This window comes from Peromyscus californicus, unplaced genomic scaffold, assembly GCF_007827085.1.
Source record: "Peromyscus californicus insignis strain IS unplaced genomic scaffold, ASM782708v3 Scaffold_24__1_contigs__length_46423439, whole genome shotgun sequence".
In the NCBI taxonomy this organism is placed as follows: Eukaryota; Metazoa; Chordata; class Mammalia; order Rodentia; family Cricetidae; genus Peromyscus; species Peromyscus californicus.
In genome coordinates, this window is record NW_026294535.1 from 5,665,685 (window position 1) to 5,692,069 (window position 26,385).

General features: G+C 43.2%; 1 protein-coding gene and 1 long non-coding RNA gene across 2 annotated transcripts in view; one reads left to right on the forward strand and one right to left on the reverse strand.

The window, feature by feature from the left end:
* LOC128119639 (uncharacterized) overlaps nucleotides 1-14,216 on the reverse strand; it is a 30,221-nt gene extending 16,005 nt beyond the window's left edge. The window contains exon 1 of the long non-coding RNA XR_008221591.1: nucleotides 13,212-14,216. This is a non-coding gene — a long non-coding RNA (uncharacterized LOC128119639). The remainder of the gene's footprint in view (nucleotides 1-13,211) is intronic.
* The window catches only part of CUNH12orf42 (chromosome unknown C12orf42 homolog), a 153,482-nt gene that overhangs the window by 22,629 nt on the left and 104,468 nt on the right, over nucleotides 1-26,385 (forward strand). The window lies entirely within an intron of this gene.

Here is a 26,385-nt window from a genome sequence, read left to right on the forward strand (position 1 = left end):
TCGACAAGGGATATGTCAATGGGCCCAGCAACTTATTTGATGTGTTGTGTTTATTTGTTTTTAAATTTATTTGAATTTGTGTTTAAGTGTATTCATGTGATATGTTTCTATGTGTGAACACATTCATGCAGGGACACATGCATGTGAGTGCCTATGTGTGGAGGCCAGAGGTCAACCTCGAGTGTCCCTTTCTCAGTTGGACTTTACCTTATATTTTGAGACAGGTTCTCTCACGGAACCTAGAACTCACAGATTTGGGCAGGCCAGGCTGGCCAGCAAGCCCCAGGCATCTGTCCATTTCTACTTCGCTGGTGCTGGGATACCGCCACACCTTTAACACATTTATGTAGCTAGAGTTTTCCTGCCTGGCCCACAGTCAGGACAAATCTCTGACATCCGCCAGTCCCACAGCCATTCAGACCCAACCAAATAAACACAGAGACTTATATTGGTTACAAACTGTATGGCTGTGGCAGGCTTCTTGTTAACTGTTCTTACAGCTTAAATTAATCCATTTCTATTAATCTATACCTTGCCACGTGGCTTGTGGCTTACTGGTACTTTACATCTTCCTTGTCCTGATGGCGGCTGGCAGTGTCTCTCTGACTCAGCCTTCCACTTCCCAGTTTTATTCTCCTCCTTGTCCCACCTATACTTCCTGCCTGGCCACGGGCCAATCAGTGATTTATTTATTGACCAATCAGCAACACATTTGACATACAGACCATCCCACAGCACATTTATTTATTTGTTATTTGGGTATCAGTAATTTGAACTCCTATGTTCACGCTTACACAGCAAACACTTGGCCGCCTCGCCATCTCCTCAGCCCTGCAGCTTAGGTTTTAATAAACCCATTGGCCGTGCATTGCTATGTAGTGCATTATGTTCAAACTCGGCCTCGGAGGACAGCAATTATTATCATACAGTTTTTGAGGGGCTAGCACTGGTATCTCCAAAGCAGGTGAGTCGAAAGGCTCCTCTTCCAGGCTTGGGGTCCTGCACAGGGCTGCTCACTTATTTCACTGTAAAAGAGAGACACTACTTATAGTTTATACTTCAAGGGGAGGCAACACAGGGGCCATATTGTGGGTGGATTCTAGAAGGGGGTCCTCAGGAAGGATCTTAGAGGCTGATCACTGCCAAGCCCTCAGGACACACTCATGCCTGCTAAAAGGCTTTTTGTTTGTCTCATATATCCCTTGGAATTTACCAGTAGCTAAGGCTGGCCTTGAACTCCTGATCTCCCTGCGTTTGCCCCTAGGGCTGGTATCTGAGGCCTGTGCTACCATACCTTGCCTGCTAATGTTTTAGATCTGCTAAGTTTCTGCAAGAAGATACAGGAACATTTCGCAAACAGCCAGGGTGTAGGGGATTTTGCTCAGAAGGAACTCTACAGGTACTACAGGCTACCATGGGAATATTTTAGGGTTGGCTTTGAAATTCTTGGGAGGTTGTATCCAATTTTAGGAAATTTACTTATTCATTCCATCTCATACCTAGGTTGAGTATAACTATTAAATCTCATTACATCTCATTACATTCATTACACACGAGTACCACAGTGTACTTGGACATTATATTTCCTGTTTTATCTTACTGTATCCTGTCTTTTGCTTCCTATTTTCCCCATTCCATTCCGTTCTCCTTTGTTTCACTCCATTCCATTTCACGTCACTCCATTAAAATAATCAGTTCCATTCCACCTAGCTGATTTCATAATGGAGTCTGTGGTCATGACTATCAGTTAAAACTTCCATTTAAAGAAATTAAGAATCCGAAGAGCATGGGGTTAGATGAAGAGGGAGAAAGATGTAGTCTTGGTAATATAGAGACTTGAGGATCCAGGCCAATTGCAGGAATCAGTGATTTCCAGTTTGAAGCACCCACCCAGTGTCAGGTACCATGTTAAGCTTTGTTATTTTGTAACCTGTCTAATTTTCACAAGGACACAATTGCATGCCATTTATTTACAGCTGGATAGCAAATGATTTCCTTAATGCAGAGGAAACTCAGGCTCGTAGAACTTAGCCACTTTCGCCCGATCTCCCCAAGATGGCAAGTGATATGATCAGAGCTCACACTTTTACCGTCAGAGGCTCCAAAGGCCTAGTCCTTAGTCCATAACTCTGCGTAGACCACAGGACATAAGACACAAAGATGTCAAGGTACCAAATTTAGGACAGTCTCTGTGGATGGACTTTCACTAGTGAGTACAGCATTGATTCTAAGATCTCTCCGATGTTATGTAGCTATCAGACCAACAGTGTCCTTACAGATGTACAAGCAGTCTTGTGTGTAGAAACCCAGAGAGGTTGCATTACTATACACTTAGACTTTAAATTAAAAAAAGTGAAAACCGATTCATTTTTATTTATATATGTGAGCGTGCATCTGTGTGGGGTTATGTGCAGGTGCCCGCAGAAGGCAGAAGAGAGTGTCTAAATGCCCTGGAGCTGGGCTTAAAGGCAGTTGTGGGTTCTGGGGCCTGAGCTCTGGTCCTCACAAGCGCAGTTAAGCACTCATAACCTCTGCACTGTCTCTCTATTCTCTAACCTGTGTGGGAGTTTTCAGGATTTGTGTGTGAGTCTGGGCGGTAGAAAGGGCAGAAGGAGCGATAATTTATTAAATATTGTGGAATTATGAGGACCTTCTTTTTCTGACTGTAGCTGCCTTTTCTTCATTGGGGCTGAGGCTATGTTCTGCACTTTATCAAGAGCAGAAGTAACTTGGCTTTGTAGATGATTTTAGGGGGTTTAGCATATCTGAATCTTAAACTCCACTGAAACTACTTTGGGTCTAGATTAAGCAGAAAAGCAAAAAGATTAGGAATGAGATTATTTCTCTTTTGAAGATCCACTTTGCAGTTTTCATATCTTATATGCACACAGACACATGCACAGACACACACACAGACATACCCACACAGACACACACATAGACACACATACACGGAGACACATAGACACAGATATACACACATGTAGACACACACACAGACACTCACATAGACACACTCACACAGATACATGCACAGACACATATACACAGAGACACATAAACACACACTTAGACAAACACAGAGACACACAGATATTCACACATAGACACAGACACACAAAAAACCACACATAGAAACAGACAGACAGACACACACACACAGTGTAGGAATTGAACCCAGGGCCTTAGCTAGCACATGCTAGGCAAGAGCTCTACCACTGAGCTCTACCCATTGCCATGTACATACATTTACTTTTGAATGTGAAGACATCTCTGGGAGGAAAGAAGGCTGGGTAGTTCTACATGCAGCTTTCTATTTGTGGAAATGGAAAGGCTGAAGGTTCAAATGTATAATATGGAGGACTGGATGTGGGTGAAGTCATTCACCTCAGATCTCAGTTTTATGTAGGGGGGAAGCAAAGCTCAGGCAGGTCGACCACTTGTCTGACGCAGAAAATACATGTAGAGTTGAGGCAAGCCTTTGGGTTCCTAGAATCCCACATTGGAATTCTTCCTGCCACACCCCAGTAGCTCCAGTTCCATGTGTCTAAGTGCAGACACCAGGACTAGTCTAACATTGGTGTCCACACATCTGTGAGTGTTATGGAAATGTTTTGCAATGCAAAGTACGTCTGGAAGGCCGTCCTTGCGGATTTCTTCAATCAGGAACCTATTGTTCAACTTCTAAGTGGCACTTACAATTTCTCGGCTCTCATCTGTAAGCCCAGGATATTGCTTATCCTCGGAAGTGGACAAAACAGAGCAGGAGTGTGCTGTCAGGGAATTGTGAAGGTTGTCATTCACAAAAAGGAAGCAGCGATGCAGCCTGGGAAGAAACGAGACCCGTTTTCCTCGTGCAAGCAAAGCGCTTAGATTGCTTTCCGTTTTGCATTCTCTCTTGCATTTCTTCAAGGGTATGCTTGAAATGACATATTTATGTGTGGGTAAGAGTCCAGAATCAAATCTCACCATAATTCAGTCAACAAGGCACAAAACTTTGCTCTCATAAAACATTGCATCACTTCACTGGAGGTCAGTGGTAGGCAGTGTTTTAAAACAGTTTATGGTGTCACAAAACCCACAGGAGCAAAGAATTTACTTAATGATACTAAGGTGGCCTGCAGCAAATCTTCAACAGACTATATGTAGGAAATTCCAAATGGTCTCAGAAAGTGACTCCCTTACCTGCCTCTGCCCTGCTCCTCTCTGATGCTAAGCATGCAGTCTTGTCAGAGGACTGGAGCCAAGTGCCAGTGACCTTACATTCAATGTCACACCGTCTCATGGTTTCACAGGATGTGACATACACATTTATGCTCACATACACATATATTTAGTGATTAATGTACAGCTGGGTCTTCTTAGTCTGTTTATAAATAGGCTGTTTATAACTCAAGACACATTTTCTCATAGAAAATGTCTGCCCCCAAATATTTACCACATGCCAAAAGCTGAGCTTTTAAGCAGCCCAGTTGTGTATGTAGGTTCTAAAGATAACTTCAGAAACCTAGTGTAAGTGTGAGCGTGTGTACAAGCTCACGTACGACACTAGTGCACGTGGACGCTCAAAGTCAACACTAAGTGTTGTTTGTCAAGAGCCACAGACCTTGTTTTCTAGACAGTTCCTCACACTAGTCTTGAGTTCTCTAAGGACGAAGCTCTCTGGCCAGTGGGCCGTAGGGATCTACTTGCCTCTGTCTCCCCAGTACTGGGATCACAGCGGTTGCTGTCACATCTATTTTTTTTCAATGTCAGCTCTGACTTCAAGTCCTTGTGTGTGCAAGATAAACACTTAACCACCTGAGCTGTCCCTGGCCCCAAGGAACCTTTTAAAGTAATGCTGTCCCTTGCCTTTCGAAGAGGGCCGTCTCTCTGTGCAAAGCTTTAGAGTTAGCCTGAGACTCCAATTCTCAGACTTCAGCTCCGCCCTGAGCAGAGATGGTGTGACAGAGGCCCAGGCAGGCAAAGTCATTGCCAGTCCTTAGGAAACATGGCCTCCTTGGGGACCTAGGAAGTAAATTTCCATAGCTTCCTCCATCAGCGCCTCTTTTTCTCCAGCTGTGAAGACAAACTTAAAGTAAAGCAGACATTTCAGAAAGAAATATTTTCATATAGAAAGTCAATCTGTGGACTGACCAAGACTTTAAGCAAAGCAATCCAAGGGCTATTCTTGGTCAGTGACCAGTGCAGTAGGTTCATTGGGTGGCCTTTGGTGTCAGAGGCAGAAGGTCCCTGAGGAGGACAGTCTTTCCATCATTCCCTCCTTTCCTCTCCCTCCCCCAAGGCTCAGGGTTTTCCCGGGCAGGTGGCTCCTACAGCGAATCGCTCATTTTATCCATCTTTGTTTTTTGCTTCTCAGAGGATTTGAACTTTCCCAGAAGCCAAATGTCATTTTTTAACCTTTCAATGTGTAAGTATAAAACGGGACTCTTGTTCTCAAGTGTGAAGGTGACCTGCTCAAGTTCTCTGGGTTCTGTGACAGGGACTGGTTGCTAGTGTATAGCTTCCTTGGTAAGACAGTACTGCACGGAGCCTTTGACCCATCCAAGGACCTGGGAGCCAGCTTGCAACCGCCATTAGAGAAGAGAACTTTTAAAAAAAGTGGCGTGTGTGTGTGTGTGTGTGTGTGTGTGTGTGTGTGTGTGTGTGTGCGTGCGCACACACACACGGGGTAGAGATCAATGTTGGTTGTCCTCGTTTACTCTCTACCTTATTCTTTTAGACAGGGCCTTTGACTGAGCCCGGAGCTTACCGATTTAGCAAGACTAGCTGGCTAGTAAGCTCCAGGCTCCTCCTGTCTCTGTGTTCTTAGCACACTAGGATTATAGGTGCGTGCCAATCACGCCTGGCTTTTATGTGAGTGCTAAGGTCCAAACTCAGATTCTCATGCATGGCAAGACATCTTTCTGGCCTGAGAACTTGTGTTTAAACACAGAGGTTCCTGGTAGAGACGAGACTATTAGGTAAGCCTGGTGCTTTCAGTACGTTATTAAATGAAAATTCATCTCAGGCAGATGATTTGATTCCTAAGGGGCGAGGGTTAAAGACTAAGCAATGTGTAGACCACACACATCTGTTAGGAGGCGGAGCCTGTGTTAATGGTCTTGCCTTCCCACTCCCCACACCCACCCTATTTTGCTACATGCCTTTTTGGAGAAAAGTTTTGTAGTGAATTCTTCAAAAAATTCTGTCTGTTTTTTTTTTCCTTAAGAAAGAAAGCTTGAGACAAACCAGTTTCAGAGGGTGTCGAGAGGGCAAGGCTCCCCCACAGTTCTTTGGAGTCCCCAACTCCCTGTCTTCATGTGAAATGTCTCATAATTAAAAAGCACAGACTCTGTCTGTATGGACACTGAGTCTTTTCAGTAGAAACTGGGACTCCAAAAGTGGTTATTATGCATGGATGTGCTGCACGAATTAGATTTCTGTGTCTTGACTTTAATGGCCCTGTCTAGATATGTGATTAAGCTTTTTGTTCTTTGTCTCAAGATGAGTGGTCAATGGAGTTGCGTGGTTTTAATTTCATCTGAAGTGCAGTTGGGGAAGAGGTAACGAACAAAGCCCGTTGCTTTTCTGTCTCTTGCTCAGTCACTGTGACCGCTGTTGCAATATTTTCACGTCTTGTTAAACAGTTGGAGTGATATGAAATTACGTGATGAGAGGTTTTTGAACACAACATGGAACTTCTAATTTAAAAATATAGGACACAAAGAGGTACAAAGAGTGAATTTTTACTTGTGTCTTAAGCCGCATCCCCAAAAGACAGAGTTACAAATGTGCAGCCTGCAGGAAGTGAAGGAAAACACAATTTGATATAAAATTGTAGTTCCCTATCTGGGATCATCGGTTACTATGACAACTGATTCAAATGCTGGAAAGACCCAAGCAGTTTAGGCAACTTAACTAGCTGTTTCTGACAGTATGGGAACTAAATATATTTTAAAAACAGACACACGCAGGTCCCATTGAGTGGCCCGGGCGACACAACGGCGAGGCATTGTTGTGACAACCCGAGGCTTTGCGCCAAAGAATATAGTTTAGAATCAACAGTCGCAGCCCGGAGAGCAGGCGCCGAGGCTGCGGCTCCTCCCTGCCGTGGGGAAGACAGTTAGGGTTAGGTGCTCCCAGCACCCCTGCTGAATGAACCCAGGCTCCCCTTGTCCTCATCTTCAGACCACCAAGAACGGGGTCAGGCTACAGTTGGAGGACACAAGCCGGGAAAAGGGAGAAGCGCCGTTCCTAATAGATGCACAAGTACCTGCCAGGGGCTTATTTTATCAACTCTATTAAAAATGACTTCCCCTCCTTTCTTTGGGTAATGATAGAGAAATTTATTCTTATCTGCACGTTCAGTTGGAATGATAAACTTGTAGATTTCTCCCTTTTATCATCAGGCACTGTTAGGTAGAAAACAGAAAGCAAATAAACACAAGCAAGTTTCCACCGCTTTTGTTTATTTTATGTGTGCATGCACGTTCGTGTGTGCACATGTTTGAGCATGCATGTAGAGGCTGGGGGACGGACAGCCTCGGGTGTCATCACAGAGACAGGACCTCTCATTATCCTGGAGCTCACCAATTATATTAGACCAGCTAGCCATTGAGTTCCAAGTGCCTGTGTCTGCTGTCCTAGAGCTGAGAATGAGGTCAACATACCTCATATTTTAAAAACATGGATTCTGGGACTTGAACTTAGCTCCTCAGCAAGCCATCCTCACCACCCCCAGCACAGTTTCCATGTTTTTAAAGCAGCATGGCTCAAGTTCCATGAACACAGTAGTTCTTTAGCACATACTTAGGTACAAAGTATTTGAGGAGAGTCCAGAGGAACGAGAGGAGAAGCTAGATGAGGTTTCTTCCCTCTGTGTCACGTGGACTTTTTAGGCTTCTAGGAAATACATCCTCAGGATAGTGGTTGGGGGCAAGTATTTTCCTCCTTCTGAGGAAATTTTCAAAGCAAATTCAATCATTTTCAAAAATGAGAGAAAGAAAACCAAACACAAATCACTGAGCAGAAGGGTTTCCTAGACTGCTCATTTATTTAATAAAGGAATGTGTAAGAAACACCCTTAAAATCTGTGAGGTATTTTCAAGAGAAAAAAGACAAATGAATTCAGATGGAATTGGGCAACGGACCTATTTCTGAGGCTTGGCGATACACCTCAACCTTGAAGCAATTATTGGTTTTCATGGAAATATAGGCTGTACCATATGGGCAGGCAGACATTCAAGGCAACTAGTGTTCCTTTCCCTTATATTTTGCTACTAGTTCTGTCCTTATGGGTGTTACAGGCAATTCACACTACAAAAATGGCAAATACTGTGTTAAAAGCCTCTCTAGCCACTTCCTCTGGTCGTGAACAAGACATTTTGTAAAACTATGGATTTTTGAATTTAAATATCAGTGTATCACATCACCCATAGAAAGATTCTGATACTGACTTTGGCTTTTGACAAGGTTTTGGAATTCTATCTAACCTCTAGAAAATGTCCCCAAAACTTCAGAAGCCTTTATGAGCTATGAGGCACTGTTTTGACGCCATCAAGGGAACAAGGAAGTGCTGGACAAGCAGGAGACAGGGCCTTGATGATCCTCTTCCTGCCTTTCTTGTTTGGAGTTCTAAATACTAACAGTGGAGTGTGTGGGGAAGGCACCAGCCTGAGACCAGCAGGAGCTGTGGGGAACAGCCCGGCTGCCATCCCTTTCCTATTCCCGTTCCTTTCCTTCCTCCTCCTATGGATGGATTTAGTCAGAGAGTCCGTTTACTCCTGGGCAGAAAACCCATGGTATAGCATGCTTTAGATGTCTCCTCTGCAGTGAAGTGTGGGACATTCACAGCACCAGACCTACCCTCGAAATGTCTCCTCGACCTCGGAGGACCAGACTGCCATGAATCCCAGGTTTCTATTATCCCCCACCCCTGACGTGTGAAAAACGAAGCTGCCGCCACTACCTCGTGTGTTGGTTGTGTATTATCAAACCCCTTCGCGTGGATAGGGCAACGGTGTGCGGTGAATGTGCTCCACAGGAACCCTGGGAGTCTTAGTCGTGGAAGTTTATCTTGGAAAATGTAAGGAAAGAATACTGCGGTTCAACAAGAGGGCTCAGTGGGTCTAAGTGTTTGCTGTCAAGCCTGGCAACCTGAGTTCGATCCCTGGAACCCACATAGTGGGTACCTGTTCTGCCTACCTATGACCTTGAAGTAGCTGCCTCTGGGGTGTGGCCTGGGGGCTACCCTTGAGACCTAAGATGCATGTAAGCCAGTTTCTTCTCTCCCTTGTGGGCTTCGATGGTACAGACTGACTCAGGCAGCCAGAACAGTGGAGGACAGTACCTCGGCCGTCCAGGACCCTGTGACAATTCTCCTATCCTGCTTAGTGAGTTTTCTTTCTTAATAAATTTCTTTATCCCTTAAGCAGACTCCAGTGGACTGCTCCCTATACCTGATGCCCAATGTGGGGCATGAACCCACGACTCTGAGATTAAGAGTCTCCTGCTCTACAGACTGAGCTAGCCAGGCTATCCTTTAAGCAGACTCCAGTGGATCTCTCACTATAAACAAACAAACAAACAAACAAACAAACAAACAAACAAACAAAGTAGATGTAAAAAGAGACTATTCTGCAAGTGGATTTTTTTTCCAGTAGAGAACAAGCAGATGTTTTTAAAGTTCTCTTTGTCTCACAGTTATCCCATGCTTGAAAGGATAGCAATTAAAAACAGCACAAATAAAATCAGCAATGAGCCGGGTGGTGGTGGTGGTGGCGGCGGCGGCGGCGGCGGCGGTGGCGGCGCACACCTTTAATCCCAGCACTAGGGAGGCAGAGCCAGGAGGATCTCTGTGAGTTCGAGGCCAGCCTGGTCTACAGAGCGAGATCCAGGACAGGCACCAAAACTACACAGAGAAACCCTGAAAAAAAAAATTGCATTGAAAAAGAGGCTGTAACTGTACATATAGAAGTCAGAATGACTATGAGAAAATAAAAACAAGTTTATGTCAATAACTCAACTGTTAAAATGAAAACATTATAAAGAACAGAACGTGTAAAAGCCTTTGCACAAATGCAATTTTACATAAATATTTTATAAAATACTAAGAAAATCCAGAAAACCTTATGGTCATGAGCTACATTAGCTAACACTCTGATAAATACTTTAGAAGGAAAAGAAACCATTTGAATTTGGCATAGTCTTACAGAAAAGTTACACTGTAAATTCAAAGAATAGGTTAATCTTAAGCAAACTTCTCCACAAACTTTGGGATGTTTCTTGTATCACATTGACTGTGAAAACTCTACATTTCCAATTTTTAACCTCTCCCTAAATGTATGCCATTTGTAATATGACTTTGGGACAGCTTGTCCCCAAAGAGGTGGGGTCTACTTCCTTAATCCTTGCATCAGGATTAGTTTCATCAGTTACTGTAGTGATTATAAAAGGTAATGGAAGGGATGGGCCTGGAAATGGTGATGTGCTGGTCATCGCCAGTGCCTTGAGAGGTATCCCATGCTTTTGGACTCCTGATCCATCCATCATGTATGCATACCTTGGTTGGCTTGTTGAATGTGAAAAACACATAACCCAGTCATCCCATAGGCCACCAACTGTGAGGCAGATAAATAAGGACATCTTAGATGATCCCCAGTATCCAGCACACAGACTTACCAAAAGGCCAACCACCTCTAGTTTAAATTATGTGAATTTTCAGCAGATCCTTGGACTCATAGGGAATTCATGCTTATTGTTGGAAGTCATTAAGTTTCAAGATGGCTTTTTCAACTGATGGAAAAACTAGTTTCTACAAGTGGGTTGCTAGTAATACAAAAGCCAGAAGCATGTGATGTGGCTTTTCTAGCTGGGCTTGCTTCAGAGGCTGGAGAAACGGTAAGCCAACTGTGGCAAAGCCAGAAAAATGGAGATAATATTGTTATTGAAGGGTGGCCATTGATGACATATGGTAATACTTGCTTGTATAAACCAGAAGAGAGAAGATGACCTATAGACGCTTGGATTTAGTGATGTGGGTTCTCAGGCAGAATGTTGGAAATGGCATCTGGTTGCCCCAAGCCGTGCAAGATCCAGTCTGACAAGATAAAGAAGCGGTTAAGGAAGGACGGTTCGGTTTCTAGACAAAAGTAGAGGGCATATAGAAAGCAGAATTGCTAGCCTAGAAATAAAATGTATTCTATTCTCTCTGCTTGGCCAACGTTTCTTAACTTTAAATGGAACCTTGAGGTGTGAATAAACTCCAAGTTGAGTCCTTCAGCCTGTTTATGTAGACTATGCCGAGAAACTTTAAGTGGTGCCACATAGATCTGTTAGGTCATTGTCCCAAAGTAGAGTCACATACCCCAAGGAGAAGTCTTAGAAACAGTGGTTGATTTTTTTTTTTTTTTTTTTTGTTTTGAAAAATACATTTGAGTGGAGTTGGGTACGTTGGAGCTCTTGAGGGGGTTGTACCAATCAGCTCCATCAATCTTAGATAAAATAGACTGATGGGTAAATTTAAAAATGACTTCTGGCCCTAACTTTCTAGTAGATGGGGGAAGTTTTTAGTGTCCAGCATCAACCACTTCCCCCGCCCTCAAAGACACTTTATGCTACTGATGAAAGAGTAAGTGCACCCCAAAAGGAAAGACAGGAACCGTGGCAGAACCAGTGGGCAGAACAAGTAATTACCAAGAACAGCATATTGGGGAGACTGCTCCGGAATAATGCTGAAGCCTAATCCAAGCTGTCTCCCTTCCAGAAGGGATGGGGTTTCCCTGGCAACGTCCCTCAGTGAGGTTTCACAGGTGCTGTAAAACACCACCGGGAGTTGACAGAGATAACTGATAGGCCTCCCTATCCTGAGTTATGAGGTTCATATAATTTTTATACTGAAATTAGTCAAAGAAAACACAGTGATAAAAATCACAGAGCATTTTAAAGAATATTAGTATGAGAATTTGATCCAAAGTATCAGCAAACTGACCTGAGAACACTCATCAATGCAACGTTGGCTTAATGCTGGAATGCCAAGCTGTGTGCTCTGACTTCATAGCAAAAGAATAATACAGATGGGAACATTAAAGAGCAATCTCACTGTCCTACGGAGCATGAGTGCAAAATTCTAAACACAAATCTACTAAGCCAAACCCACCATGTTAAATATATTTCAGGGAAGCGAGGTCGACTTATCATGAGAAAGACAATGAACTCACCATACTAAAAGACTAAGCGAGAAATGTAGGGAGTGTGCTTCTGGGTAACCATGGTGGACCAGAACTGCCCCTTGGGAGCTAGTGAAGGAAAGTATTAGAATAAGAAAAAAAAAAAACCAGACTCTTCAAAGCAAAAAGGGCAGAAGAGTCTCGGAAATCCAGGAAGAAAGTGAAGGGAAACCTGGAGGAAAGAAAACCAAAATGATAAGATGAGAAGATGGATGAGGTGGAGAAGTAAGATGAACACAGCCTGTGCTTCCATGTTCTCTGGTCAGAAGAAAGCATAAGTCCCTTCCAAAGGGGAGCCAGGTGTGAGACAGGCAGACAAACCCCAGTACAAGCCCACAGCCCTCCCAAGCCTCAAATCCAGTCTAGCTGTTGGTGAGACACTGATACCTACAAGTGTGCCAGAGAGACGGGGTAGGGGAGAAAAGAAGGGGGGAGAGAAAGAGAGGTGTGTGTGTGTGTGTGTGTGTGTGTGTGTGTGTGTGTGTGTGAGAGAGAGAGAGAGAGAGAGAGAGAGAGAGAGAGAGAGAGAGAGAGAGAGAGAGAGAGAGAGAGTCCCACTTGTCAGTCAGTATGACCAGGGGTTGGTGCCTGGGTGCCATCTTGACAGAGTAGGGAAATGGCTCCATGGGGAAAGTATTAAGCAATGGCGAGGACGCTGGAGTGGATTCCCAGAATCCATGTCAAACCAGGCCTGGTAGTGCACGTCTGTAGCCTCAGCACTTCTACAGCGAGAGCGGAGACGAAGTCGGGAGAAGCCTGAGAGCTTGAAGGCCAGCTAGCCTGCCTTGCGTAGTGGTGAACAATAAAAGCCCTGGTCTCCAAGGGAGGGTGAGGACCAATATGTGAGGCTGTCCTTCGACCTTCCACGTGTACCTCCCCCTCCCCCCAGTGATTAAAAACCTAGAGCCACACAATGAGAGAACCAATTCCTCCCCTCCAACCTCCCAGCTACCCCGGGCTCTTGTGACACTGTTCCCGCGATATGAGCAAACGTCTACTTACCCCAGGTAGGGAAGTGACGACAGTCCAAAGCGCAGATACCACGAGAGTCAGCCTGGCGAGCGGATGACTCCTATTGTGGTTACTCACAGGAGCATGGGTGAAGGGTTACCTACAGAGCTGAAAGGACTCAAAGCCTACCCCCGCATGGGTGACAGCTCCTGAAAGCTGGTGTTCACTGCATTATCTGCAGGCAGCTCAGAAGGCGGAAACTGTTCTCTCCAGGTGGCTCAGGTGGTCTGAGCCTTTTTCCTGGCAGCTTCGCTGGTCTCTGTTTCCTGTAGGCAGTTCAGATGATCCCTGCTTCTTCCAGGCAGCTTGTCTTGTCTGAGGGTAACTCTTCAGAAGGCCTCAGTACTCACAGTGCTTGGGTAGGGAGGGGCCTAATGGAGCTGTAGTTTCAGGGACTTCTGGGGAAGCTCTTTTAAGTTGTTTACTTCCTGAGCTTAGAGGGCTTCCCTGCGGGATGCAATGTTTCACCTCCTTGCAAACATTCTGTGTCTCAATGCCCTTCCCTCCGAGATGGATGGTGTTTAATCTCAGGAAAGTGCGGCACAACAGCCTGAGAGGTCACAACAAGCAGCAGGTCAGGGAGCCTCCGTTTGGCCTTCCACAGTCCCAGGGTGAGGGAGGCCCAGAGAGCCCCTGGTGAAGAGCAGGGGGACCAGCTGAAGGGCGAGGGACCTGGTGCAGGCGGGATGGCACATAGGGACAGATAGCCTCACCTCACTGCTCACAGGAGCAGATCTTATCGACCGAAAATAACACGAAGTGGCAAGCTCAGGTCAGGAGAAGGAAAAACAAAAAAACAAAAAAAAGCCCAGAGCCACCTTTCTGTCGTTCACAGCTGCAGAACCCAAGACCCGTGCCGTTCCGTGGCGTTTTTGATACAGCCACGTTCTTTTTTCAGATGAGTACCCAGGCGGTCTTGAAAGTACGGGGACGGGACTTCTGCCTGTCCCTGACCTTACTGCTGTGGTTAGAGACTGTCCTTTCCCACCCAGTTAAAACGTCCCCCTGCTCTCCCCGGCCCCCAGGCTGCAAAGCTAAGGTTGACCAGCAGAGGTCTCTGGTGTGCAAAGAAGAGAAGCTACCAAAGTGGAGCCCAGGGGGAGACCGCTCTGGGGGACGTGAGAGCCTTGTCCGACCCAGAATGTCATAAACCACAGGACGACCAGGGGCCCACAAGATCAGCCGAGCGTTCCAGCCTCCCAGAGTGGAACCGCAGTCTCCAACTTAGCTGCTCTCTGCTCTTTGCGGCCCTTGTTCTCCTTTTGCCAGTTTTTACTGGAGTTTCAGCAGCATTTTTTTCCTTTATTATTTTAAAAGACTATATTTTACTTATCACTCCCCATCGTACATCCATCTAATTTTCTTTACAATTTTAAAATTATTGGGCAATGTTTTTCCTTTTTTCTTAGCTTTCTTTTTTTTCTTTTTGCCCCTGAGAAAACTACGTTTAGTAGTATTTTCACTTCACCTTACTGATTTAAGAATTTCCTTATTCATTTTGTATTCTTCTTATATTTATCTAATTTTAAAACCCTTTTCACCACAAGGGACTTCCCCACCCCCCCGCTGTTTTTTCCACTTTAATCTAAATAGTTTTTAATTTCATAGTATATTCTACACTAGTTTGGCCACTTTGAGTTTTTGTGGTCATTGATGATATATGAGAGAACTGTAATTAATTTTAAGTGTCCAAGAATTGATTTCATGAGAAAATTATAATTCGTTGAAGTATGTCAAAACCTGAAATAAAAAAAAAAAACATGTTCATATGGAAGATTTAGAATTATCACTGTTTCATTGATGAACACTTTTTGCCTCAGTTTTAGACATTTAGACTCAAATGTGAATGTGTTTTAAAAAATAAAACTAAATCAGTGTTCCAAGTTTGAGGAATCAACAACAAGCTATTCCTACATGAAAATAATTTCTGGAGGATTGAGCTGTGTCGGATGTCAAGATTTGTTACAAATGGGTAGCAATTAAAAGGCCATTATAGCGAAGTAGCCCAATGGAATAGAAGAGAAAGCCGTAAATATGGAACCTGCTGACTGGTAGAGTTTGCATTATACAGCAGAACCCATCAGAGAGTGGGCATCACGTGTAAGCCATGGAGAGCAGTGGCTGACGTGAGGTGAGGAAGCCCAGGGCATAAGTTGGCTGCTTTGTGTAGTGATGAACTAATCTATAAATAATGATAGGGTGACTGATTGCCTCACAGGACAAAGAAAGTTGATCCTTACCTCATACCATAGACTTAAATACCAAATTACCTCACACCAAAAGACTTAACTATAAAACGGTAATACACTACTGCTGGTATAGGGCTTATGAGATGGCTTGGCCAATGAAGGCCCAGAGATACCAGCCCTGGTGATCTGTGTCTGATCCCCAGGCCTAAATAGGGATTGTACACGAGGAATACACTCTGTTTATTTAAGCACCAAAACAAAAACCAACCAAATAAAAATCAATAAGAGGAGGAGGAGGACACAAAGAATCTGGGCAGAGCTGGCACCCAGCAAACATCTCAATAGGAAGGCGGGTAAAGGACTCGCAGAAACTTGTTACCAAACAACCTGTCCTAGTGGTGGCCAATGAGGATATGAGGACAGTCATGAAGTCAAGAGATGCAGGGGAAATTTAAAATGGCATAGAAATAGGGTTCTCCTCCGCCAAATTAAGTAGGATGTTGGTCAGGCGTGAAACAACCAGCATCAGTACAAATTTGTGTATCACTTTTGAACAAGTAGGTATCATATGCTGCATATAAACGTGTGCAAGCTTTTATGGTTCACTAATTTCATCCCCAAATGCCAACCTTGGAAATCCTTGCACATATACACAAGGAGGTAATGTTCAAGAACACAAAAGCATTGCTCAAAACAGTAAAATGAGCAAGTCCTCTACTGGGGACCACAGAGTGAAGTCTTAGGATGTAATTCTGGATAAAATGTGGTATGTGTTGGCCTTTCTGGTTGGCAAGATGGAGGAAAATGTCTTAGGAAGTGGTTGCGAAGGTTGATAGATATTGGCTAAGATCACAATGGCAAAGACTTCTACCAGGACCCTGGCTTAGGGGCTCTGCCTGCGTTAGTGTCTTCTGCCTCATGGGTCTTTCTTCTCCTCTGTAGTATGAAACTACTGCCTGCTGCTAGTTAGTTTTAGCAGCAATATAAACAGTAAGAAAACTGTGACCAAGTGTTTAGTAAAGCTAATCTCTCTTGCTTAGGTGTTTGAAAGAGGAAGCTCATGGTGTTTGACATCAGCTTATTCCAAAACACAGGAGCTGCTGGTCACACACTCAGCCTGTGCACGCAGCCGTCTCTTTCTTCCTCCTCACCTTCACTTGCAGTTCTATTCTACTGTTAGCCTATAAGCTCCTGCTAGCCCCTGTCCTGCCTGCTGTTTGGTTCTTAGTACCCTGGGCAAAGGCTGGCATCTCATAAGCACTTAGAGAACATTTTCTTCATGGATGGATGAATGAATGACTAAAAAAGAGAAATTTCCAAGACAATTTCCCTTTAAAACAATTTGGAAAAACCACACTTCTTTCCCTCTTCAAAATGCCTATTATTGTTTAACTCACTTTCTTTTATCCCAATGCATGTGATCTGATTTGTTAGAAAATAATTTAGTATATATTAGGATGGGAATAAAATGTTGATGCTGGGGCATCCAGGGAACAGTGGCATCCAGTGGCAGATACAGGGCTGGCTTGGGTCACAGCACAAGGAGCAAAGACAGAAGAATCTGGACCCATTTGGCAGATTGAAATGTTAGTGAGAGCACTTTCCAGGAAAACCACCTTGTCCTCAGCTCCCTGAAGGTCACGGGTGCCCAAAGCTGCAGTCTGTCCACCTGCACAGCTGCTTCCTTATGCTTGAGAGTACCATTTTCCACAGACTGCCATCCTGTGAGGCAGACATCATCAGTCACAGCCCTGCTTTTGTATGGAAATGGCATCCATGTGAACACAATTGTTATGGTTAATGGCTAACATTATCTTATTGGAGAAACCTAGAGACATTCACGGATTTCAGATTTATATTTACAGAGGTTTATAATAAAAGTGATATAAAGTATTAATGCTGAAAGAGGTTAGGAAAATACAGAAGGCAAACAAGCATCTTGTGGAAGTTTTAGTGAAGGTACTTTTTTTTAAAATGGCCAAAATTCCATTTTTATTTTTAAGAGAGAATTTCATTTCCAGCAGAATCACGTTGCTGCCTTTTTCTTCAAAAATTCCTGCCCTTCAACAGCATATTTCCTGGATCACAAGTGCCCCTTTGAACAGGACAGGGGACAAGAGAGGAGTGTTGCTGGGCCCATTGGAGGATGGGTTTGCATCCCATGGTTTCTAGATCCTTGTCCATCATCGAAGTTTCTGAGGACTCTGCCGTGATGAAGTCCAATCATTTAAATCCAACTGAAGCTCCCTTGGTCTCTGCTCACAGCCTCGTAGGTTGCTGCTTCTATGTGGCAGCTCTGAGGAGGTGCTTGGGGGTAGAAATGAGTGAGAAGTATGGGTGTATGAGGGGCAGGAGGAGGCAACAAGGCTTTGATATGCACGAAAAATATTTCTTAAAGTAACTTACCTTGAAATCGCTGTTTCACTTTTCCTTTTTAAAAATTATTTATTTATTTTACATCCTGATCACAGTTTCCCCCACCCCCAATTTCTATGTTCCTATTCAGAAAAGGGCAGGCCTTCCACGGATAATTACCCACTTTGCCTTTTTAATGATCAAATTTTAGTTTGAATGTTTGAGGCATGGAGAAAAAAGGTCACAAATTTCTGTAGGATTTGGCTAAAAAGCTTATGTTTTTGGCTGAAATAACAGTAACATTAAATTGTGGAGCCGTGGACAGCTCAGCAGGTAAAGGCGCTTTCGGACAAGGTTCGACAACCCGGTTCCTTTATCAGGACCTGGGTAGTGGAAGAAGAGAAGCCCTAGGTTTGTCCTGTGACCTCCATATGCATGTTGATACATACGTCATTCTCTACCCCTATAAACAGATATTGAAAAACTCCAAACTTGTAGCGGTCCATAAGAAACTGGTACACTTTCTTTCTTTTTCTTTTCTTTTTTCTTTCTTTCTCTCTCTCTTTCTTTTTTCTTTTTTTTTTTTTTTTTTGGTTTTTAAAGACAGGGTTTCTCTGTGTCGTTTTGGTGCCTGTCCTGGATCTCACTCCGTAGAACAGGCTGGCCTCGAACTCACAGAGATTCTCCTGGCTCTGCCTCCCGAGTGCTGGGATTAAAGGCGTGCACCATCGCCACCCAGCTTTACTAGTACACTTTCTTAGAGAATATCTTCAAAGGTTTGTCATGACCTTGTTACATTACGTCAGGAGACACTTAACATCTATCCAGACACCTTTCTGTATCTTAAGACTGGTAATGTATTTGGATGGAATCAATGCAATCTTCACATTGTAAACCCCCTTTCATTAGTGACTTCAGGATCTTTTTTTTTTTTTTTTTTTTTGGTTTTTCGAGACAGGGTTTCTCTGTGTAGCTTTGCGCCTGTCCTGGAACTCACTTGGTAGTCCAGGCTGACCTCGAACTCACAGAGATCCGCCTGGCTCTGCCTCCCGAGTGCTGGGATTAAAGGCGTGCGCCACCACCACCCGGCGACTTCAGGATCTTTTAACATCAGTTTCTGCATTAATGGTCACAAGATAACAATCACCACACTCTATCAGAAGTTCTGCAATACTGATAGTATTTCTACAAAGAACTTTGGCTTTAACTATCTGCATAGCCTGGGACAAGAAGGATAAGGAAAAGGACAGAGAGTTTCTCAGTTTTTTAATTTAATGAGTATCTGTTGGGTCACAAGAATTATGATGTGTTAGGGACACCTAGTAAGCAAGCATATCTACATTCTTCTGCTAGGAGTTTATAGCATGGGGAATACAGTTGATAAACAATTACTACATGGTGTGAGGTAGGAAGCCTGAGTTCTCTTTGACTCCTAGCTTGAGGTGATTGTTATTGTTCCGATCTACTTTATAGAAAGTATCCATCTGTTTGAGATGCTTTAAAAACACCACCAATTAGAAAGCTCAAGTGAAAGAAAGTCAAATGACGAACAATGGCCATTAAAAGCTTGTGTGAGGAATCCAGCTGTTCTTCTTTGGGCACTTTCAGTTGGTCAGGCTGAGTAATGTGTGTCTGTATGACTTCACCTGCAGAATGAGTCAGAGTGTTGGCCTTATCGTCGATGCCATTACCATTTCCTGTTTTAAGTGGGAGGGGCTTGAGAGGCAAATGATCTGAGTTGTCTTAACAAATTAGAGCCGGGTGCAGGATTTAAGTCCAGAGTTCACAGTCTCGTCATACTATTTTTTCTGCCCAAGACATTGGTGTTTTATTACTGGTCTTTATAAATGGTTTCCCACTAATGCAGCTTGGTGAAAATAACATGGGCTCTCGATTAAAAAAACAAAAACAAAAACATTCTCCTCGCTGGGCGGTGGTGGCGCACGCCTTTAATCCCAGCACTCGGGAGGCAGAGCCAGGCGGATCTCTGTGAGTTCGAGGCCAGCCTGGACTACCAAGTGAGTTCCAGGAAAGGCGCAAAGCTACACAGAGAAACCGTGTCTCGAAAAACCAAAAAAAAAAAAAAAAAAAAAAAAAAAAAAAAAAAAAACATTCTCCTCCATCGCCCTTTGTCCTGTGGTATTGGTCTTTCGATGCCCCTGGACCACAGTGTCCCAATTCAGAAGGCAGAAACATTTCCCTGCCAGTGAGCACGCTGGTTGCTTTGGGTGGACACCTGACCACCATGTCTGAGTCATGAAATTCATGATAGATGTTAACTAGGCTACCGTCTCTTCCTACCTTAGGCATGTTTTCATATGCGGTAATTCTCATTAGATGGGTATGTGGGCAGCCATAAAGGTATGAAGACAGATGGACATTACTTCGGAGCCCACAGACCCTATCCAGTGTGTAATATCTTCATCAGGTCCCCTGCACAGCACTTTGTGCGCTCATGATGTAGGAGAGACATGAGGAGGAGGAGGTACCATGTTCAGGGCAGGCTCTAATCCTGTTGGAGATGCTCTCTCAGGGCTTCCTTTCTGCAGGGTAACTGGTGTGTATGTATTTCAGTATGAGGAATCGTGATATTCTTCCTTCACTCACCAATCAAAGTGGCCTTAAGGTTGTCCCACATAGAAAATTAAGGCAAAGATAATAAACTACCTTTATTATACACTTTGAAATCCAGCTTCAGGAACTAAAATAGAATACTTTTTTTTAACAGTGAAAGACAAAGAAATTCCACCATAGGTTATTTATAAATGTCTGTAGATCTCTCTGGGGGTGTAATTCTCACTTGTTATTAAAGAGGATGCTGAGAGTTCTGACTTCATTTGGAATTTTAAGTTATCACAGGTTGGGTTTTTTTTTCCTCTGAAACTCATTAAATTTTAACTAGATGCACACTTTCTGTGTTGAACTGTAGGGAAAGACATATTTGGAATATCTGTCAAGTCTGTTGTTGTTACTCATAAAAATATGTCTAGTTTTAAGCCCTGGAACACGGATCTGCTTGGAGGTAGCACATGTCATCCGGCAGGGGAAGCTCCTGCTCACACAGAGGAGCCCAGAATCTTCTCAGAAGTTCCCTGGCACATTAATACTCGAAGGCCGGTTTGAAAATTTCCCATTCAACTCCACTAAAGAGTTGCGGGGGGGTGGGATGGGGAAAGAAAAAAACACTTATCTTAAAGATTCATGATTCAAGCGGCCGATAGAATCTGCAGTTTCCATAGTGCTGGGCCCTAGATTTCCCTTTAATGTAATTAAGCCTCAAGATTTATGAATACAACAGGCCAGAACTTGATCCGTGTTCGTTTTCAATTACTGCAGTGAAAGGGCCCTATCCAGATGTCTCTATTTATAACATTCAAGCAGGCCGGGCAGGGGCTGAGGGGGGGGCGCCCAAATTGTCAACTTGTTAATTCTTCACAGAGGGTACTCAGCTGAGGTCCTGGCTTTGACCCCGTGACAAAAGGCTAGAGGCCCTGGGGGCGAGGGCATCAATGCTTCCAGGGACAACACGGTGAGCCCCAGGGGTCACTCCCTCTGCTTTGTAGGTATTTCTGTAATAATGGGGTCCATTCCTTATTTTTTATTTCTGTTACAGTTCTGGGAACATGGAAGGGTGAAAAAAAAAAAAAACCTGGCTCGAATGTAGATGTGAAAGACAAACATATAGAATGAGAGCATCAGGTGTCCCCGGCAACAGTAACCAGGATAAATTGCTACAGGGAGAACCCACAGTATGCAGTGACCCACATAATCGGGCCTATTTTGGGAGCATTGTTTTATTTTTCTTTTGAAGGGTGTTGTGTCTTTTTTTTTTTTTTTTTTTTTTTAATATTCCCAGGTCTACAATTTAGTTTTGCCAGGATTATTAGAACCCAAGTGTCTTTTCTTTTGCCACAGTTACAGGCTTATTTCTTTTTTGAGCAGGTTTTCAGCCACCAGAAACCCACCTGCTAGGGAAGCCTAAAATATTCTATTTTACTCCCTTTTATTTTTTTTTTTCTTTGTAAAAGATTTCTGTGCTTTCCAGGACCATTCTACAGGTTTCTCAGACATGCGCAAAGTGTTTTCTTACATGAATGTGGATGTCTGCATGGAGATATCATTTTAAAAGGAAAATCCCAAACAGAAGGCTTAGAAATAAGAGCCCAGCGGGGAACGCAGGCCCACTAATGAAACGGACCCCATCCAGTAAAAAGCCCCAAATCCTACCCATGCTTTTCCTTGGCGGCATGTGTCTAGTCCATCATTTTATTTTCTAAACTCCCAGCCCTGAGTTGTTACCTTGTAAACAAGAATGAACTGGGATATTGCGTCTGTGAAGTGATAATTGGCTGTTACATTATCATGTGGCTCAGCCACAGCATGGTTGGCCGATTCCCTTCCAACTCAGAAAGTCCACTTCTGAAAGGGACTGCAAATCTTCTTGGTTAGTCCCTTTAAATCAATTTGGGGTTTTTCTTTTTTCGAGTCATGACCTTTACAGGCCTCAAATTTATTTCAATGAATTTAAGCAGATTTGAATAGAACAAGGGCTTGTTTAAAAAAAAAAATCGAGCTTCCACCAGGTTTAGTCCCTTGATGCCCTTCAGCGTGACACCTCTCTTTCTCTCCCTTTATTTAAGAAGTTATTTAATAATTCAGTACCAAATCCAATCAAGTTCAAAAACTTCATTATCCATAAATGTGCCCTTCTGGTTTCAATGAATATACTTCAGATACAAGCATCATTTCTAACCACCAACTCCTCCTCCTCCTCCTCTTTTTTTTTTTTTTGAAAATGAATGTGTACCAGACACCCAGGACAGGAGCTCGGGACTGAAATCTCTCTTGATTAATCATTCCTCCTGGAAATCTGTGGTCTGACAGTTGTAGCCACTCACCTGGGTCTTGCAGAAGCATGCATCGCTCTCTAGCTCACCCGTTAGTCGCACGCTAGGCTTTGGAACTGGCTTGAAAGAAGGCACAGTATTTCCCCAAGTTTTTCAGACTTTGCTTGGTTCTCTGCTGCTTCTGATTGGTTCCACCATATCGATAGAGTCAATTTTGTTGTCTAAAGTGTTTTTAAGTTACACTTACTTGGCCTTGTTTGTCTTTTGAAAGAAATTAAGAGTTAGCTTGGGAGACAACAACTAATCATTAAGCTTTAAAGAAAAAAAAAGTGGGGGAATTTTCAGCAAAAACACTGAGAAGAGTCATCTTGACCTCGCTGCAGAAGGTAGACAGGATATTTAAACTAGAAGTAGGATCAGGACATAGGAGACGTGACTGGTGGTATAGGAAGTATGGAGAAGACAACCCTTACCCTTCCAAGGCTTTTTGATAATCTTCCAACCCACTACGGACCATGTTATTAACAGTGGTAAAGACTCCAGTGACCCCAACTCTTCAGATTCCACCTACCCAGAATCCTCCAGACTACACTTCCAGCTCCTCCAGTCTGCCCAGCATACATACCAGTCCCGTGGATCTATGTGTGCCCATTTTATTAACTTGATTATTCTAGCTTGACCTTTGGCCTTCTTAGAGACTCCTATAAACTCAAGATTATCCTCTGGTCATTTACACTCTGGATCCCCTCTGGTGAATACCTTGCTATATCTTGTCAAACAGTGCTCAAATCCTAACATTAATTTATAATCTTTTCAGGTTCATTGTCATACAAACGTGTCCCACCTTTGACATAGTGACACAATGATGTCATCCACAAACCTCACGCTTGAGAACTGTGCATGCTTAAGTACTTCCGTTTGAAGTAAGTTTACGGTTTGATCACTGTGTTGATCACTGGCCAAGGGTTGGGCATGCCGCCTTCTCCATCATCTCCAGCTGTTTGCTGCCTCGACATCTCTTTCCTGCAAATGCCGCCACCTCTCCAGACTGCTTGTGGGTCTCTGAACGCACCATCATCTCCTTGTTGAATGCATAGCTCCTCTGCATAGCTTTGTGTTCTCGTTTGTCTCCCATTCAGACCCAAGTTTGGACAGTGATTTTTTTTTTTTAGGAAGTCATATAAGGTTGTTTATCTCTTCTTGTTTGTGACTCACCTGCTTAATTCTGTTTCCATGATGGGCTCAGACTCACGGAAGCATGTATAGAAAGAGCTCCCAATTTTCGACAGTGATAGATATGAGCAAGATGAGCAATATGGCTTTACAAAATACTATCCAAATATTAGACTGAAAATGAGCTTCAGAGCCATTTTATTTTATTATTTCTTAATTCAAAAATTAAATTATTTTGAGAATTTCATATGTGAGTATTATGCTCACATTATTTCTGTGACCCCCTACCCCTTTAATTTCTGTGTCATCCTCAGTTCCTCTCAAATTCATGACCTCTTTAATTATTCTCTTTCTCTCTGTCTCTGTCTGTCTCTGTCTCTCTCTCTTTCACACACACACACACACACACACACACACACACACACACACACACATACACACCACACACACTCATGCATGTGTAAATACAATCTGCCGAGTCCATTTAGTGTTGCTCCTGTGCACGTGTTTAGGGCTGACCTCTTGGGATTGGCTAGACTGTTGGGGACTTGTCCCCCAAAAAGATTGGTTCTCCTCTTTCAGTAGTTAGTGTCTGTGTCTCTTCATCTAAAGGCCGCCTAGTGGGCTTCCCACATCCATATTGCCCTGTCACTCCAGTCACTTTGAAATGACTGTTTCTAGCCCATTCTTAGCTGATATCATATACACAAGTGCCCACTACAGAAAACACATGGGTATGAGTTGTAGTTGGATGTTTCTTGGGTCCCACCATGCCCCTGCAGTCCCATGGCCCTCTTATAGAATTGTTACTCAGAAGTTTATATTAATTGTAACTGCTCAGCCATTAGCTCAGGCTTATTACTGACTAGCTCTTACACTTAAATTAACTCATAATTCTTATCTATGTTTTTCTTATCTATCTTACCTCGTGGCTTGGTACCTTTTCCCAGTTCTGTCTGATCATCTTGCTTCTTCTGTATCTGGCTGGTAACTCCTGACTCAGTCTTCCTCTTCCCAGAATTCTCCTTGTTTGTGAGTGAGTCATCCCGTTTCTGTTTCAATGTAGCTTCTTAGGATCAGTTGTTTGCTGGAGATCAGATTGTCGAGGTGTTTAGTGGTAGAGAAGGGTAGGCTGTGTGTACCTAAGAAGAAACAGCGTAAGCTTGCTGGGGCCTGGCTTTTACAGCTTGGCTTTGGACAGTAGGAGATGAAGGCTTAGGAACTGATGGCCCTAAACCTTGTATTTTCTACAGTTATAAAGATTACTGTATTAAAGTAAAGATTAACACAGTAAAGATTACTGTATTAAAAAATAGCTACTGAGAAAAACTGTTTTCTCAGTCAGTCAAAGGAAGATATGGTTATATAGTTAAGAATTAGATCTGGGTTGGCATTAATTAAAATGCAGTTTCTGTGTATTAATAGCTTTTGGCTATAAGACAGGTAGAGGAACAAAGTTAACTTCAAAATATCTTTGTGAACAAAGCTGGATTAGTCCAGAATTACAGAGCTAATTGATGTTCTTTTTAAGAATTTTGCTCATTGTGTGAAATGCGGCTTCTGTCACTTGAATCTTACGCAATGACACGATTCATTCATCCAGCCAACTGTTTAACTACTCACTTACCCAACCATTTATCTAGTCACTTGTTATCTTCTTGCCCAATAACCTGTCAATCCCACAATTTCTTTATGCAGTATCTTTTTTTGCCTCCCGACAAAGTGATTATTTATTTATTTTTGTATTAGACTAAAAGTTACATAAATCCGAAAAATATCCGAATCTAGGTAAAGTTACACATTACTTAAATATGAAATGTATTGTGGGAAAAGAATCATTAGGATATTTTATGCTTGTGTGAACATTATGGAGTATTAAGGAAACTTAGATCGCACAGTGTAATATACACCTATCCTGTACGTAATATGTCTTATGTAAGTTCTCTTCAGTACAAAGTTTTTTCCTCATTGAGAGGATTCTAAAGACACACGAGGTTATCTCTCTTCTCAAAGTGCTCAAAGCTTGCTTTATTTTGTTCTTTGTTCTTTTTTTTTTTTTAAATTTTTATTTCCAGAAGAGGGCACCAGATCTTGTTATAGATGGTTGTGAGCCACCACGTGGTTGCTGGGAATTGAACTCAGGACCTCTGGAAGAGCATCTAGTGTTCTTAACCTCTGAGCCATCTCTCCATCCCTCTCTTTGTTCTTTTTTTAACAATAGATTTATTTATTTATTTTTATTTTATATGTATGGTGTTTTGTCTCTTTGCATGTCTATGCATCTGTATGCATACCTGCTGCCTGCAGAGGCCAGAAGAGGGTATCAGCTCTCCTGGAACTGAAATTATGGGAAGGTTGTGATGCCATGTGGATGCTGGGCATTGAACCTGAGTTCTCTGGAAAATCAGTGCTTTTCACTGCTGAGCCATCTTCCCAGCTCCTTTTTGCTGTTGTTACTCTTGATTTTTGCTTTTGAAACAGGGACACACTGCACTGTGCAGGCTGGTCTAGATACTGTCATTCCCTTGTCTTGGCCTCCTGAGTGCTGGAGTTACAGGTGTAGACTAACCCATGGGCTTCTCTGTGAATGTAAATATGTCT